We start from the raw sequence: 15878 nt of genomic DNA on the forward strand, positions 1-15878 counted from the left end.
TTAAAGATCTACTACCTTTGGCACAGGTACCCCCAGCAAATTTTGCTGGAGTAGGTAGTTCTGCACGAGACAAATATCTAGCAAAGTTTCCCGGCTCTATAGGGTTATTCTGTGCCAACGGACGGTCGAACAGCGACCGCCCGCAAGAAAGACCTTTTGCATAGGGAACCAGAATTGCCCTATTGATTATGCTTTTATAAATGCTTGGTACTTTAAGCATGTAGAAGGATTTGAGATATTACAGAGTGAAGGTAGTGACCACTGGCCCCTACAAATATTAATTCACATAGAACATGGGTCGGAAAAAGAAAGAGTGGTCCCTTTACAAGTAGAACATGTAACCAAGCATAACCACCCGCATAACCGAAGACAGTCTGAAACTGGTCAATAGCCTGATAATTCACAATACATCTATTGGTAATTTGGAGCAAAGAGATAAAACACTAACATGGTATGATCAGGTTATTGAGCAGGTGGTACATTGTTTAAGGACACAGGTAAAATCAGGGCCAGGACCCAAGAAAAAAGAGAGAATACATGGCTGGTTTAATAATGAGTGTAGGAATTTAAAATTGAGGGTAAGAAAATGGGCAAGACAGTTAAGAAAAAGACAGGATAAGGTTACAGTCGAGAGCCTTCGAGTGGCAAAACTTGAGTATAAAAATAAGATGAGAAAAAAGGAAAATAGAATATATGTCTAAAAATTGACAAACCATGTTATAAGTGATAATTACAAATAATTTAAGATTATTCTGGCGATTGATAAAAGAGGGAAATGTACAAGGGGAAATGCGGTACTCCGTGGGAGAAGACGATTGGGTTAATCACCTGAGTAACTTGTATAATGGGAAAAGGATGAAGAAGATCATGGTATTGAGGGCCAAGGAGGTAGAACAATTAATGCCATACTTCTCCTTTTAAAATATAAAAGAAAGCATTCGATCTTTAAAACTAACTAAAGCCGAAGGGCCAGGCAACCTATCAGAAAATATATTAAAAAATAATACTGACTGGCGCGCAATCTTTCTAAATGTGACCTTCTAAAACATTTTAACCTCCTGGATTTTCCCAGAAAGTTTGAAGGGGGACATTGTCAGACCAATATGTACTAAGCATTTGCAATGCAATAGGTCTCGCAACTGCGAGTTTTGGAGCTATTGGTATTGTAAATGGTATTGTAAATGACAATGCCTTTAATGTATGTTGTACAAACCAAATCATAAATAAAAGGCATCGTCATTTACATCCACGAGCATCAGATATCCACAAGCCTCAGGCATCCACGAGCATCGGGCATCCACAAGCATCAGGCATCCACAAGCATCAGACATCCACAAGCATCAGACATCCACAAGCATCAGACATCCACAAGCATCAGACATCTACAAGCAGCAGGCATCAGACATCCACAAGCATCAGACATCCACAAGCGTCAGGCATCCACAAGCATCAGGCATCCACAAGCATTAGACATCCACATGCGTCAGACATCCACAAGCGTCAGACATCCACAAGCATCAGACATTCACAAGCGTCAGGCATCCACAAGCATCAGACATCCACAAGCATCAGACATCCACAAGCATCAGACATCCACAAGCATCAGACATCCACAAGCGTCAGACATCCACAAGTGTCCACAAGCATCAGACATCCACAAGCATCAGACATCCACAAGCATCAGGCATCCACAAGCATCAGGCATCCACAAGCATCACACAAGCCATATGTGCACTTACTACTGTCACAGAGTACACGGTGTGCACGACATCGCAGCCAAAGAGGGAAAGGTGTTGCAGGACATGTTACTTGAAAGCAAAAGTGCAGTCCAGCCTTTAAAAGGAGGTTCAGTGTAAAAAATTATGCAGCAATGGAATGTGATTAGAAACACTCTAGAGCACTTGGTGCTTTTGCTCCTGCTGAGGATCTAATACTGAGTTTTACTTCCCTAGTTAACAGTCTGTGCTTTTTATGTTTCTATCTCTTTAAAGGGCCAGTGTGGAAGTGCTCCTGGCCGAATGACAAATGCCTACCCTCAACTTTTCAAAGAAGACAACCAGGGAAGAACCCTGGCCTGATTGACAGTGACTAGATGGAGATTGTGCCATCCAGACCAAAATAAAGTCTTTCCCTTTGATTCACTTGTGTATGACCCTTCATATACTGGAAGAGGATGGCAAAGAACAAAAATCACTTTTCATTATTCTGATTTCACTTATTCTTGTGAAAGCTTTTTAAATGCTAATCCTCTGCTCCCAGTGCTGAAGTTTTATTCCTTAGCAACCAAGATCGCTGTGTTTTCAGGCTGTCTTTCATCTTGCCAGGAAGCCTGAATCAATCAATGCTCTTCTGTAACCTCTAACACTCTCGAAATTCTTGATTCTGCTTCACTATATTGGACATCTTCATGAAGATGCTTTAGGTGTTGCCACTGGCATCAATTACTGTAATTTCTGTGGCCCACTGTTTTTCGCAATTCCGCAAATTTTTATTTTCCAAGGAGATTTCAGTATGCACGCAATGCCCACTATATGGAGCGCATTTTCTGGGATAAAAGCTATCCTCCTGCCTGAAAGGGAAATAATTCAGTATCTCTGAGCCACAAAAATCCGTGGCAGACAACAGCAAAGAGGCAGCTATCCCCACAAATCCTCCCTGCTGCAGTAATTGTAGCCCGGGTGCGGAAGAAACAGGAGCGGGAGGGCGGAGAGAGGAGAAACAGGAAAGAGAATAAAGAAGAGAAGAGGAACAAGCAAGGAAAAGTAGTAGCAAGTTGTAAAACAAGGGCCAGCAGTTTGTGTGCTCCAAGCAGGGAAGGGGTGGGGGCGAGGAAAGGCTCCCTGAGCAGACGTGTGCTCCAAGGGGGTGGCTGAAGCGAGGAGAGGCTGCCCGTGCAAAACACAGTGTCTGCCGGGATCCCCCTGTCCTCCCTGGGACCCCATGCACCCCCACGCTCCGTGCCTGCTTAAGGGCTGTACTAAATAATTTTCTTATCTGCTTGTTAACTAAACAAGTAGATAAGAACTGTCTTTACGACAGCCACAAAGCAGGCAGTACGAAAAGCGGACAGGGTGGCACCCAAAACCCCTCTTTTCCAATGGGAAGCCAGCGTTTACCATAAATGCTGACGCTGCCCAATGGAAAAGAGGGGCGGGCTTACAGTACCCTTTTTCTAACAACATCTCTCACAGAGGCGTGGCAGCCTTGCTCATTGCTCTGCCCACACCTCTGCGAGACCTAAAAAGGAAGATGCCACATTGCCCCAGAACTATCACTTTATAAGCCTGCTGGATGTGGGGGAGAAAGTATTCTCTAAGCTATTGTTAGGCCTATTGAAGACCTGGACAGAACAGCACAGTCTGATACCAATAGAGCAAGGTGAGTTCAAAGAGGGCTACTCAACTATAGACCATTGCCTTAGTTTATGGGCAAAGGCAAAAAAGCCAATGGAAGTGCGAGGAAATCTGTTCTGCTGTTTTGTTGATTTCCGAGCGCCTTTGACTCGGTAGACCGTAGTCTGCTGTGCACTATGTTGGCAAAGCTCAGAATCAACATGATGGTTCTTTCATTAATTCAGGAAATGCATTCTCAGAATTGGGCCAGAGTAATCTTGGATACCCTTGGAACTTTATCTAAGAAAATTCAGATAAAGAATGGATTGCGTCATGGCTGTGTTTTGGCCCCACTGTTAATTTCTTTGTTCCTTTCTGCCTTACCAATTGTACTGAGTAGGGCTGGTGGATTAAGCCCTAAAAAGGTGGGGCCCATATAGCATGTCTATTATACGCTGATAATCTGGTGATAATGGACATGACAGAGCAGGGTTTCCAAAAGAAAGTGGACTGTTTTTACGATCATTGCATAAAAAAAGCCTCCCGGTGAATTTGGATAAGACTACAATAATGGTTTTGGGTAAAAGAAAGAGCTCCTTTTGCTGGAAGCTGGGTGAGGTCAAAATCGAAGAAGTGGACAAATATAAATATTTGGGTATGTGGTTCGATAGCAAGTTAAATTGAAAGGGACCACATACAGTCATTAAAATCAAAGGCTCTCTCTTCAGTATGGGGCTCTCTCTTCAGTATGCAATGGTCCGCCCACAATTCCAATACAGTGTAGAGGTTTTATCCTTGGGTGTAAATTGGATTGGAATTTAGAGGAGGGTAAATGTCTGAAAGAAGCTCCTTACTCTTCCTCCGTCAACCAATATAGAGGCTGTGAGAGTGGAATGTCTTCTCACAGCCTGGACAGGGAATGCAAACATAATTGAATATGTGGCAGAGGTTGAATAGAGAAGGACCCTCCAAATTATCCAATCTTTGTAAGAAGGAAATAGAGGAAAGTGAACTTAATTGGGCATCCCAAGTTAGACATCAATAAAATAAGCTATGTGTTGAACTCTCATTAGAACCAGATCAATAAAAAGCAGGACAGCACACCCCTAAGCAGGAACTGCGTTATATCACTAACATTAAGACCTGTGAGGAAGATTTACGTTACCTGGGGAGGAAATTGTCAACCCAATGTTTGGTAAACGGGTGGACTAACGATCATATGTTCTCCTACGTTGAGGTCATGCCAAACTCGAAGCTTAGAAATGCAGTATTAAAATTCTGAGTAGGCGTAAATCCTTGACATGCTGATTGGAAGATAAAATGGCAATGACGTATGAACAGGGTCTGTGTACATGTGGTTTACAAGTAAAATGCAGCAGTCCACATATTTTGCTGGATTGTCTGTGGTTCCAAAAAGAACGGAAAGAACTTCAAAAAACTCTTTTTATTGTCAATAAAACTGATAATAGGGATCAAGCACTTAGCCTATTGACAAATATGAGATTTTTAAATGTGACATGTGCAATAGAAATATTTTTAATTGCAATACAGGTATCACTGAATGAATTGATAATATAATCCAAAACGGACTTGCGGTAGCAATATGATTTTACCAATGACCTGGGAAAATTTCTGTTAGTTGGAAGCCTGTATGTGTGTAGGAATTGTTAGGGGTGGTCGCAGATTCACAGACCCTCTGTAACGTGTGTTCAGCATTGTGTTCCCTCTTAACCTGACTTGCATTTTTTTAGACGTCCCCTTAATGAACTCCTTATGTTCCTTGTGCCCTGTCGTGTACTTTTGGGATGATCCCTAGGGAACTGTAAAGGAAAGGACGTCTCTCACGTGAGTCCACGCTTGGCTTACTGATTCTGACGTGATCACGCCCCCTTTACCTAGCATTCGCTCTTCGGGCTTTGTGGAAGCTACCGGAGCCTTTGTTTCCTGATTTACTCCTGCTCAAGTTCCCGATATTGATTCCTGGCCATCGTTTTGGAGAGAACTTCTGTACCTTGTTTTTTATTCCCTATTTCCCCTGACTGTGCTCTGCCTAACTTTTGACTGGATTGTTTTCTTTGTTTGCACACGCCCTCTCACTCTCGCGAGGGGTGGCATGTCTTGACCCTGCAATCCTTCACTTCCGGGTTCCGCCTTATTCTGGGTTATATGAAAAATATATAGATGCCAGCCCACTTTATTTGGTTTTGCTATAAATCATTAGCAACAGATCAAAATCAATTTTGATTTGTTAGGTATATTTATTTTTACCTTCTCTTTGGGTTCTCTTTATAGAAAAAATCAATCGTTTCTATGTCAGAAAAAACAACACAACATATATAACAAATATATACATTAACTTATACACACCATTTACCAAAAAACGTTATTACATACATATAAACATTCACTGTACACTATACACTAGACTTTCATTATATACAACATCGCTTATGCAAATCTATTTTCAGTCGTTCCTCAGGCAAATATCAGCTCTTTGCCTTATTGACCATCAATGATTACAATTAGAGGAACAGTAGTGAACACAGTCATACTAAACAGGAGATAACACTCATTATCAATTTCTATGAGTCAACAGTTATTAGTATTTTTAAATTGTATCTCCGTTCTGCCGACGCGTTTCGAACACCACACAACAGTTATGGGTTCTCCTCAGGGCCTTGTCACTTCTATCTGCACGTGTATAGAAAAAAGAAAAGCACCAAAAGGTGTTTCAGTGTAAATTCTCTAGCCTCATATATCTGCAAAAGTTGCGTTATACTGCATTTGAGGTCCATATTACCTTTCATGTGGCTGTGGTAATCCTATGTTCGGTTTTAGATCTTTAGAGCTGCAATCTGAAGAATAATTCTATTTAGAGCAAGACTTGGATTGAGCCTTAAGGTTACTTTAACATAACACTGCGTGACATACCTTTTTTGAATCTTGTGGGTCCGTGTATAGGCGTCCCCCTATGGCTCGGAAACACTTTTCACCTATGAGCAATGCAGGATTGGTTTACTATTTGTGGGCTTGTATTACCTCTCAGACACGTGCAGCATCTTTTAACTATCTTCCTACCTTGTTCGGTGTACCAATCACTTCGGGGGCGTCTCACTCCATGTGCGGGTTAGTTTATATACGCGGGCAATCTATCGGAAAAAATAATGAATTCTAAGTACACTTGTTGCTATTTTGATGGAAGCTCTGTCCGATGTATCGTTTGTCCGTACTGACCTTGTTTACAATGGTCCTCCGGACTCTGATTATGCGCGCCGCGTTGTTCCTTTTGAATCACTTTCAGTGGTTACACTGTTGTGGAAACAAAGCGGAGCGCATATTAGTTCCCCATTCTTAGCTCAAACTACCTTTCGCGTGTGGTGCCTGTCCCATACAGTCTCTCCTTACCTCCTTCGTGCCTTGCTGCAGCTCTTCCTCACTTCGCTCTGGAAGGCGGCGGCCGTGTAACTACATTACTTATGGCGGCCATGTGACCTCAGGAATTCTTGGAGTTGTAGTTTTTCTTTATTGGTTGCTAGGGAACCTATATGTACTCTTATTCAGATTTCTATTGCCTGAATTAAAACCGGGTTTGTCGTGATGCCCGTGGGTTAATGTTTAGGCATTGCCTCAATATAAGTTGGCCATTCCTGCATTGCGGGTCAACAGTTATTCGTGGAGCCCCATGATAATTCCCATATTTACAATCTTGAAACCTCGGAGAGGGTGTTCAATCCATTTTGCGTGCTATTAAATTTGAGGATCAGGTACGCCTCTTTTCTAAGCAATGTGTCTTCAATATCAATTGGACCTTTGCCTCCTGATTGCACTATGGAACACAGTACAGTCCATTTGAAGTCCATTTCACTGTGATTTGAATCCATAAAGTGTTGGACCATTGGCGCACTCAGTACCTTTTTTTTAATTCTTGACCTATGTTGGGTGATCCTACTGTTAACCTGCTGTGTGGTTTTCCCGATGTACATTTTTGTGCAGGCACAGACTACTGCATAGACTACATTGCGTGTCCTGCAGTTCGTGAATCCGTTGTTCTTCCATTTCACACCCCTATGTTCAAACTCAATCCCCTCAACAGTAGGATCACCCAACATAGGTCAAGAATTAAAAAAAAGGTACTGAGTGCGCCAATGGTCCAACACTTTATGGATTCAAATCACAGTGAAATGGACTTCAAATGGACTGTACTGTGTTCCATAGTGTAATCAGGAGGCAGAGGTCCAATTGATATTGAAGACACATTGCTTAGAAAAGAGGCGTACCTGATCCTCAAATTTAATAGCACGCAAAATGGATTGAACACCCTCTCCGAGGTTTCAAGATTGTAAATATGGGAATTATCATGGGGCTCCACGAATAACTGTTGACCGCAATGCAGGAATGGCCAACTTATATTGAGGCAATGCCTAAACATTAACCCACGGGCATCACGACAAACCCGGTTTTAATTCAGGCAATAGAAATCTGAATAAGAGTACATATAGGTTCCCTAGCAACCAATAAAGAAAAACTACAACTCCCAGAATTCCTGAGGTCACATGGCCGCCATAAGTAATGTAGTTACACGGCCGCCGCCTTCCAGAGCGAAGTGAGGAAGAGCTGCAGCAAGGCACGAAGGAGGTAAGGAGAGACTGTATGGGACAGGCACCACACGCGAAAGGTAGTTTGGAGCTAAGAATGGGGAACTAATACGCGCTCCGCTTTGTTTCCACAACAGTGTAACCACTGAAAGTGATTCGAAAGGAACAACGCGGCGCGCATAATCAGAGTCCGGAGGACCATTGTAAACAAGGTCAGTACGGACAAACGATACATCGGACAGAGCTTCCATCAAAATAGCAACAAGTGTACTTAGAATTCATTATTTTTTCCAATAGATTGCCCGCGTATATAAACTAACCCGCACATGGAGTGAGACGCCCCCGAAGTGATTGGTACACCGAACAAGGTAGGAAGATAGTTAAAAGATGCTGCACGTGTCTGAGAGGTAATACAAGCCCACAAATAGTAAACCAATCCTGCATTGCTCATAGGTGAAAAGTGTTTCCGAGCCATAGGGGAACGCCCATACACGGACCCACAAGATTCAAAAAAGGTATGTCACGCAGTGTTTTGTTAAAGTAACCTTAAGGCTCAATCCAAGTCTGGCTCTAAATAGAATTATTCTTCAGATTGCAGCTCTAAAGATCTAAAACCGAACATAGGATTACCACAGCCACATGAAAGGTAATATGGACCCCAAATGCAGTATAATGCAACTTTTGCAGATATATGAGGCTAGAGAATTTACACTGAAACACCTTTTGGTGCTTTTCTTTTTTGTATACACATGCAGATAGAAGTGACAAGGCCCTGAGGAGAACCCATAACTGTTGTGTGGTGTTCGAAACGCGTCGGCAGAACGGAGATACAATTTAAAAATACTAATAACTGTTGACTCATAGAAATTGATAATGAGTGTTATCTCCTGTTTAGTATGACTGTGTTCACTACTGTTCCTCTAATTGTAATCATTGATGGTCAATAAGGCAAAGAGCTGATATTTGCCTGAGGAACGACTGAAAATAGATTTGCATAAGCGATGTTGTATATAATGAAAGTCTAGTGTATAGTGTACAGTGAATGTTTATATGTATGTAATAACGTTTTTTGGTAAATGGTGTGTATAAGTTAATGTATATATTTGTTATATATGTTGTGTTGTTTTTTCTGACATAGAAACGATTGATTTTTTCTATAAAGAGAACCCAAAGAGAAGGTAAAAATAAATATACCTAACAAATCAAAATTGATTTTGATCTGTTGCTAATGATTTATAGCAAAATCAAATAAAGTGCGCTGGCATCTATATATTTTTCATATTCATATAAGGTTCAGCCATCCCCACATTCTAAGAACCTAACTCCCTTTCTTCAAAAAATTATTCTGGGTTATGACTTTCCCATCTTTACCTGGCATTCCACTGTGTTCCTGAGTGTTGTCATATCGTGTGTTTATGTCTAGTGAGGTGCTCGTTCTGCTCCGTCTTTAGTTTACGAGTCGGGTAGCACTTCCCCTTGTCTCGAGTGAGTCCGTAACATTCTGTCTATTTGAAAGCCCAGTACCACTCTGTCTTTAGCTTAAAAGTTGGGCGGAGCTTCTCATTCGTGTTTGTGCTTTGTGTACACCCGTTCCACTCTGTCTTTAGTTTAAGAGCCGGGCGTGGTTTGCTCAACTTATAGTCTAGTACGTTTCCTTCCCGTTCTATCTCTGGTGCATGAGCCGGTCGGAATTCCACAGTTAGTGACTGTTTGCTCCACTTCTGTTGCTCTGGAAGCCGGGTGAAACTCCTATCCTCCCACGTTCTTCCTGTAGCCTATTTTCTGTGTGAGTCCGGTGCTGCTGTCGGGGTACATAACTTCCCTGGCGTTTTTTCCTCTCTGGAGTTTCCTGGTGACACTTCATTCAAGGTCTGACTCCCCCTATCGTGGGGTAAGTGGAACTTCATGTTGAACACATGTATATAATTCTTGTTGTTTCATTGTAGTTTAGAAGCACTGTGTATTTTTTGCAGCCTTCTCCTGTCTCCAAGTCTGCAGCTACAACATCCAGCTGGGGGAGAGTTGGTACACTCCTCGGATTATTCCCCCCCACACTTTTCGGGAGCAGTTGGCATTGAGTGTGTATATATCCCACTCTTGTCGTTGCTTTTTGGATGTGTGGAGGACTTTCATCTTCGCTTCTGTGGAACTTGGCCCCTCCCTATTAGGGGAATCGTGACAGAAAGCCAAGCCCACAAATTTATTCCACCCGAGCGAAGATGAATGTAGATAAGACCTGCAGTCCTTCCGAACAGGCATCCTCCTTAACTAGTCAAGTTCCTACAGTAGAAGACCTATCTATAATATTGGTAAAGTTGCAAAATGAAGTAGCTCAGTTACGTTCAGAGAATCTAAAATTACAGGCACAAGTTTCCCAATTAAAAGCTCCAGATATCAGTGGGGCTGGAGGGTTGGGAGCAATTCCCAAGGGAAGGAGAAACTGTATCCAGCCAGCACATTTTACTATCCCAACCTCTTCTGCGAGCGTCACATCTGGGGAAAAAAAAGTGCCATAGCTCCCGTTCAGGTTACTGTCCACACCCCTAGTCATGTGCCCTTAGCTATGCCTGAAAGGTTCACAGGGGACAGCTCTAAATTCAATAGTTTTATGACTCAAAGCCATCTCCAGTTCATGTGTAAAGCGGCTGCTTTCCCTGATGATGCTGCTAAGGTAGCATTTGTTATTTCATATTTAGCTGGGAATGCAGCCGAATGGGCAGTACCCCTTGTTGAGAATAATGATCCATTGTTATACGATTACAACAATTTTCAAGACAAGATGAGAAGCCTCTTTGGTAAACATACATACATGCAGGCTAGTGACAATGCTCTTCTTAATTTAAAGCAAGGGTCTAAAGATCTTCTCACCTTTATCACACAATTTAATAGACTACTGGCAGAAACATATTGGCTTGAAGATAAGAGGACATCATTATTTTACAGAGGCTTATCGGATGAGTTGAAGGATATATTATCACAAATAGTAAATCCACCTGAGGATTGTCCTTCATTTATTGAACTCACTGTAAAATTAAATCATAGATTACAAGAAAGAAGAGGAGAAAAATCCTGATTGGGTTATCCAAGATATGTTGTACAGAGAGCAGACAAAAAAGAATCTAAATATATGCCTGAACCTATGCAAATTGGAGGTTTGAGATGCCCTATATCAGATGAAGAAAAATCAAAGAGACGTAAAAATAATTTATGTCTGTATTGTGGGAAAGGAGGACATTTTGCAACTGATTGCCCTGACAGGCCTTCCACTCCTCCTAAAAAGATTGCTAGCACTCAGGAAAACTAGAAAACTTGAAGAATAATGAGATCGATTCTTCAAGTTCATCATCTCAACAGATCTCAAAATCAAGAAAGACTTTAATCAGACCTGTGAAACATTTTCTTCTAAATGTGACCCTCATAATCTCAAATCAAGACAGATATAACATGTCTATATTACTAGATTCAGGAGCCACAGGCAATTTTTTTGACATACAGTTAGCCAATAAGATTGGCATTCCTTTCATCACCAAGAGTCGCCCTGAACCAGTTAAGGCAGTAGATGGTTCGGAATTATCTTCCGGATTGATTGGTCATCAAACACCTCCCCTTACCTTGGTATGTGGCAATGAACATTCCGAACAAATAACGTTTGATTTGATTGACAGTCCTCATTTTGGAGCAATATTAGGTGTCCCATGACTACAAGCTCACAATCCACAAGTTGATTGGATAGAACGTACAGTGACCCTAAAATCTCAATTCTGTATGTTGCATTGCTATCAAGAAGCCAGTGACAGTTTGCACCCTTTATGCTGTACCGTTAAATCAGTGGCAGCTACTTCTTTTGTACCAGAGATCTATTCCGAGTTTGAATCCTTATTTAATGAAGAAGAGGCTTCTAAACTACCACCAAATCGTAGTTACGATTTTCTTATAGATCTAGTACCAGGGGCAGAACTTCCTAATAGTAGAATATATGCTCTGACCGCTGCTGAAACTGAATACCTGAAGACTATTTTGAAGAAATGTTGCAGAAAGGTTTTATTAGTCATTCGACCTCCCCTGTGTCATTGCCTTTATTCTTTATTCCCAAACGGGAGGGAGGCTTGAGAGCCTGCCTGGACTATCGTGCTTTGAACAAGATCACTATTAAGAATAAGTATCCCCTACCACTCATTCCTGTCCTTTTTGACCAAGTGCGAGGTGCAAAGATCTACACCAAAATTGACCTGAAAGGATCGTATCATCTTATTCGGGTTAAAGAGGTGATGAGCGGAAAACAGCTTTTCGCACCAGATTTGGGTTATATGAATACTGCGTCGTGCCTTTTGGCTTATGCAATGCTCCAGCTGTGTTTCAATATTTTATCAACGTTATCATGCGGGAATTTCTTGATGTGTTTGTCATCGTTTACATCGATGATATTTTGATCTACTCACAGACTGAAGAAGAACATGCGATTCATGTAAAAAGAGTGTTAAAGAAATTACAGGAGAATTATTTATTCACAAAGTTGGACAAAAGCACGTTCCACACCGATACCATTGATTTTTTGAGTTTCATAATCTCACCCCAAGGTATCCAAATGGATCCGAAAAAGACAAAAGCCTTAGTGGAATGGCCAAGTCCAACTACGATCAAAGAAGTGCAATCTTTTCTAGGGTTTACAAATTTCTATAGGAGATTTATTGATAATTGTTCTAATACCATCACTCCTATTACGAAATTACTCAAGAAAGGTACAAAGTTCTCCTGGACGGAAGAAGCTGAAAAAGCCTTTTGTATTCTGAAGGACAAATTTACTTCTGCTCCAAAAATTCGTCATGCAGATAATACTCAACCTTTTTTTTTGGAAGCTGATGCTTCTCAATTAGCCGTTGGAGCAGTGTTATCGCAGAGAGATAAAAGTGCAGGTCAACTGCACCCAGTTGCTTATTTTTCAAAGGTTCTACTTCCTGCAGAACAAAATTACACGATAGGAGAAAGAGAGCTACTCACCATCAAGTTGTCTTTTCAAGAGCGAAGGCATTATCTTTTGGGATCCCCACATGTCATTACTATTTTTTCTGATCACAGAAATCTTCAAGTCTTTAAGTCTGCCAAAGCTTTCACACCTAGGCAGATAAGATGGGTGTCATTCTTCAGTGAATATGACTTTGTAATAACCTATAGGCCAGCAGCACAGCATGGCAAAGCAGACGCTCTATCGCGTATTAGTAGTCCTAAAGTAGAGCTCAAAGAAGATGTACATCCTATCATTCTAGAGTATAAGATCATTGGAGCAGAAGACCACAATACAAAGACATTCTTAGAGCTATTAAGAGAGCAATATGCCCTTATCCCTGCTGAAGAATGGAAAAAGAATCCTTTGCATTTTATCAAAGAAGGGTTATATCATAATGATGACAGGTTGTACAAACCTATTTCCTCCTGACAAAATCAAATATTAGAGTGGTGTCATAATAGTGTTTTAGCAGGACATCTGGGGGATGTCAAGACTGCTAGTACATATCAAAGATGGTTTTGCTGGGACAATATGAATAAAGAGATAACTGATTTTGTAAAAGCTTGTTCTATCTGCGCAAGACAAAAAGCATCTAATTGTGCTCCTATGGGATTATTAAAGGTGATACCTGCTCCTCCCAGACCTTGGCATACTATAAGTATGGACTTCATAACTGAGCTCCCCAGTAGTCAAGGGTATAAGACAATATTTGTAGTAGTGGGCATGTTGTCTAAGATGGCTCATTTTGTCCCTTTAAAAAAGATACCATCTTCTCAAGAGTTAGTGCAGATCTTCTTGGCTCATGTCATTCGGTTACGTGGCGTTCCTCCTGTTATTGTATCTGACAGAGGACCTCAATTTATCTCCAAGTTTTGGCAAGGGGTGTGTTCAATATTACAAATGGATCATAGACTTTCCACGGCCTATCACCCACAGACAGATGGGCAGACTGAGAGAACAAATCAGACATTGGAGCAATATTTACGTTGTCTTCTAACCAGTCTGTCTACTACCTGGGTGGAGGCTCTCCCATTGGCAGAATTTGCATACAATAATGCAACTCAATCTTCCCTAGGGGTCTCCCCTTTCTTTAATTATGCACAACATCCAGGGTTTCTACCCATCCCCTTTCCAAAGGAACTTGACAATATTCCAGCTTTAAAAGAACATCATCAACATTTGAAGGCAGTTTGCTAAAGTGCCATTCAGGAATTAAATAAAGCCAAAGAAAATATGAAACATCCTGCAGATAAGCCTCGTCGAGCAGAACCACCTTATGAGATAGGGGAAAAGGTTTGGTTGTCTACCAAAAATCCCAAATTTCCAGGGTCTAGGACACTACAACCCCGTTTCATAGGTCCGTATTCAATCAGCAAGGTCATAACTCCTGTCACTTTGAAATTGCAATTACCCTCACACTTAAAGATTTATCCTGTTTTTCATTGCTCCTTACTTAAGACATACATACCCCCATTAAAATCTGAAAAACCTCCCCCTCCTATGGAAATAGAGGGAGAAGAAGAATTTGAAGTACACTAAATACTAGATTCTACGAGACAAAGAGGGAAATTACAATACTTTTTTGGGCAAGATATCCTCCTGAAGACAGAACTTGGGAACCTGCAGAAAATGTTCATGCCCCCAGATTAGTGAGAAAATTCCATAGATTGCACCCCTCTAAACCACGCCCTGGAGGGAGGCTTTTGGGGGGGAGAACTGTTAGGGGAGGTTGGATTCACAGACACTCTGTAACGTGTATTCAGCATTGTGTTCCCTCTTAACCTGACTTGCAGTTTTTTAGACGTCCCCTTAATGAACTCCTTATGTTCCTTGTGCCCTGTCGTGTACTTTTGAGACGATCCCTAGGGAACTGAAAAGGACGTCTCTCACATGAGTCCACGCTTGGCTTACTGATTCTGATGTGACCACGCCCCCTTTACCTAGCGTTCACTCTTCGTGCTTCGTGGAAGCTACCGGAGCCTTTGTTTCCCGATTTCCTCCTGCTCAAGTTCCCGATATTGATTCCTGGCCATCCTTTTGGAAAGAACTTCTGTACCTTGTTTTCTATTCCCTATTTCCCCTGACTGCGCTCTGCCTAACTTTTGACTGGATTGTTTTCTTTGTTTGCACACGCCCTCTCCCTCTCGCGAGGGGTGGCCTGACTTGAGCCCGCAATCCTTCATTTACGGGTTCCGTCTTATTCTGGGTTACGACTCTCTCATCTTTACCTGGCATTCCACTGTGTTCGTGAATGTTGTCATATCGTGTGTGTATGTCTAGTGAGGTGCTCGTTCCGCCCCGTCTTTAGTTTACGAGCCGGACAGCACTTCCTCTTGTCTCGAGTGAGTCCGTAACATTCTGTCTATTTGAGAGCCCGGTACCACTCTGTCTTTAGCTTAAGAGTTGGGCGGAGCTTCTCATTCGTGTTTGTGTTTTGTGTACACCCGTTCCACTCTGTCTTTAGTTTAAGAGCCGGACGTGGTTTGCTCAACTTATAGTCTAGTACGTTTTCTTTCCGCTCTATCTCTGGTGCATGAGCCGGTAGGAATTCCACTGGTAGTGAGTGTTTGCTCCACTTCTGTTGCTCTGGAAGCCGGGTGAAACTCCTATCCTCCCACGTTCTAGCTGTAGCCTCTTTTCTGTGTGAGTCCGCTGCTGCTGTCGGGGTACATAACTTCCCTGGCATTTTTTCCTCTCTGGAGTTTCCTGGTGACACTTCATTCAAGGTCTGACTCTCACTATCGTGGGGTAAGTGGAACTTCATGTTGAACACATGTATATAATTCTTGTTGTTTCATTGTAGTTTAGAAGCACTGTGTATTTTTTGCAGCCTTCTCCTCTCTCCAAGTCTGCAGCTACAACATCCTGCTGGGGGAGAGTTGGTACACTCCTCGGATTATCCCCCTACACTTTTTGGGAGCAGTTGGCATTGAGTGTGTATATATC

The 15878-nt window shown here is 41.9% G+C and overlaps 2 long non-coding RNA genes across 2 annotated transcripts; one reads left to right on the forward strand and one right to left on the reverse strand.

Annotated features, from left to right (window-relative positions):
* Positions 1-5893: 5893 nt before the first annotated feature.
* On the reverse strand, positions 5894-6327 carry LOC147703027 (uncharacterized). The gene is made up of 3 exons (XR_015297274.1): positions 6264-6327; positions 6133-6187; positions 5894-6023 (listed from the first exon to the last, which is right to left on the reverse strand). It is a non-coding gene; the product is annotated as an uncharacterized LOC147703027 (long non-coding RNA).
* Positions 6328-8378: 2051 nt separating this feature from the next.
* LOC147703028 (uncharacterized) lies at positions 8379-8812 on the forward strand. The gene is made up of 3 exons (XR_015297275.1): positions 8379-8442; positions 8519-8573; positions 8683-8812. It is a non-coding gene; the product is annotated as an uncharacterized LOC147703028 (long non-coding RNA).
* The last annotated feature ends 7066 nt before the right edge of the window (positions 8813-15878 follow it).

The sequence above is a fragment of the Lissotriton vulgaris genome, chromosome 7 (assembly GCF_964263255.1).
Source record: "Lissotriton vulgaris chromosome 7, aLisVul1.2, whole genome shotgun sequence".
In the NCBI taxonomy this organism is placed as follows: Eukaryota; Metazoa; Chordata; class Amphibia; order Caudata; family Salamandridae; genus Lissotriton; species Lissotriton vulgaris.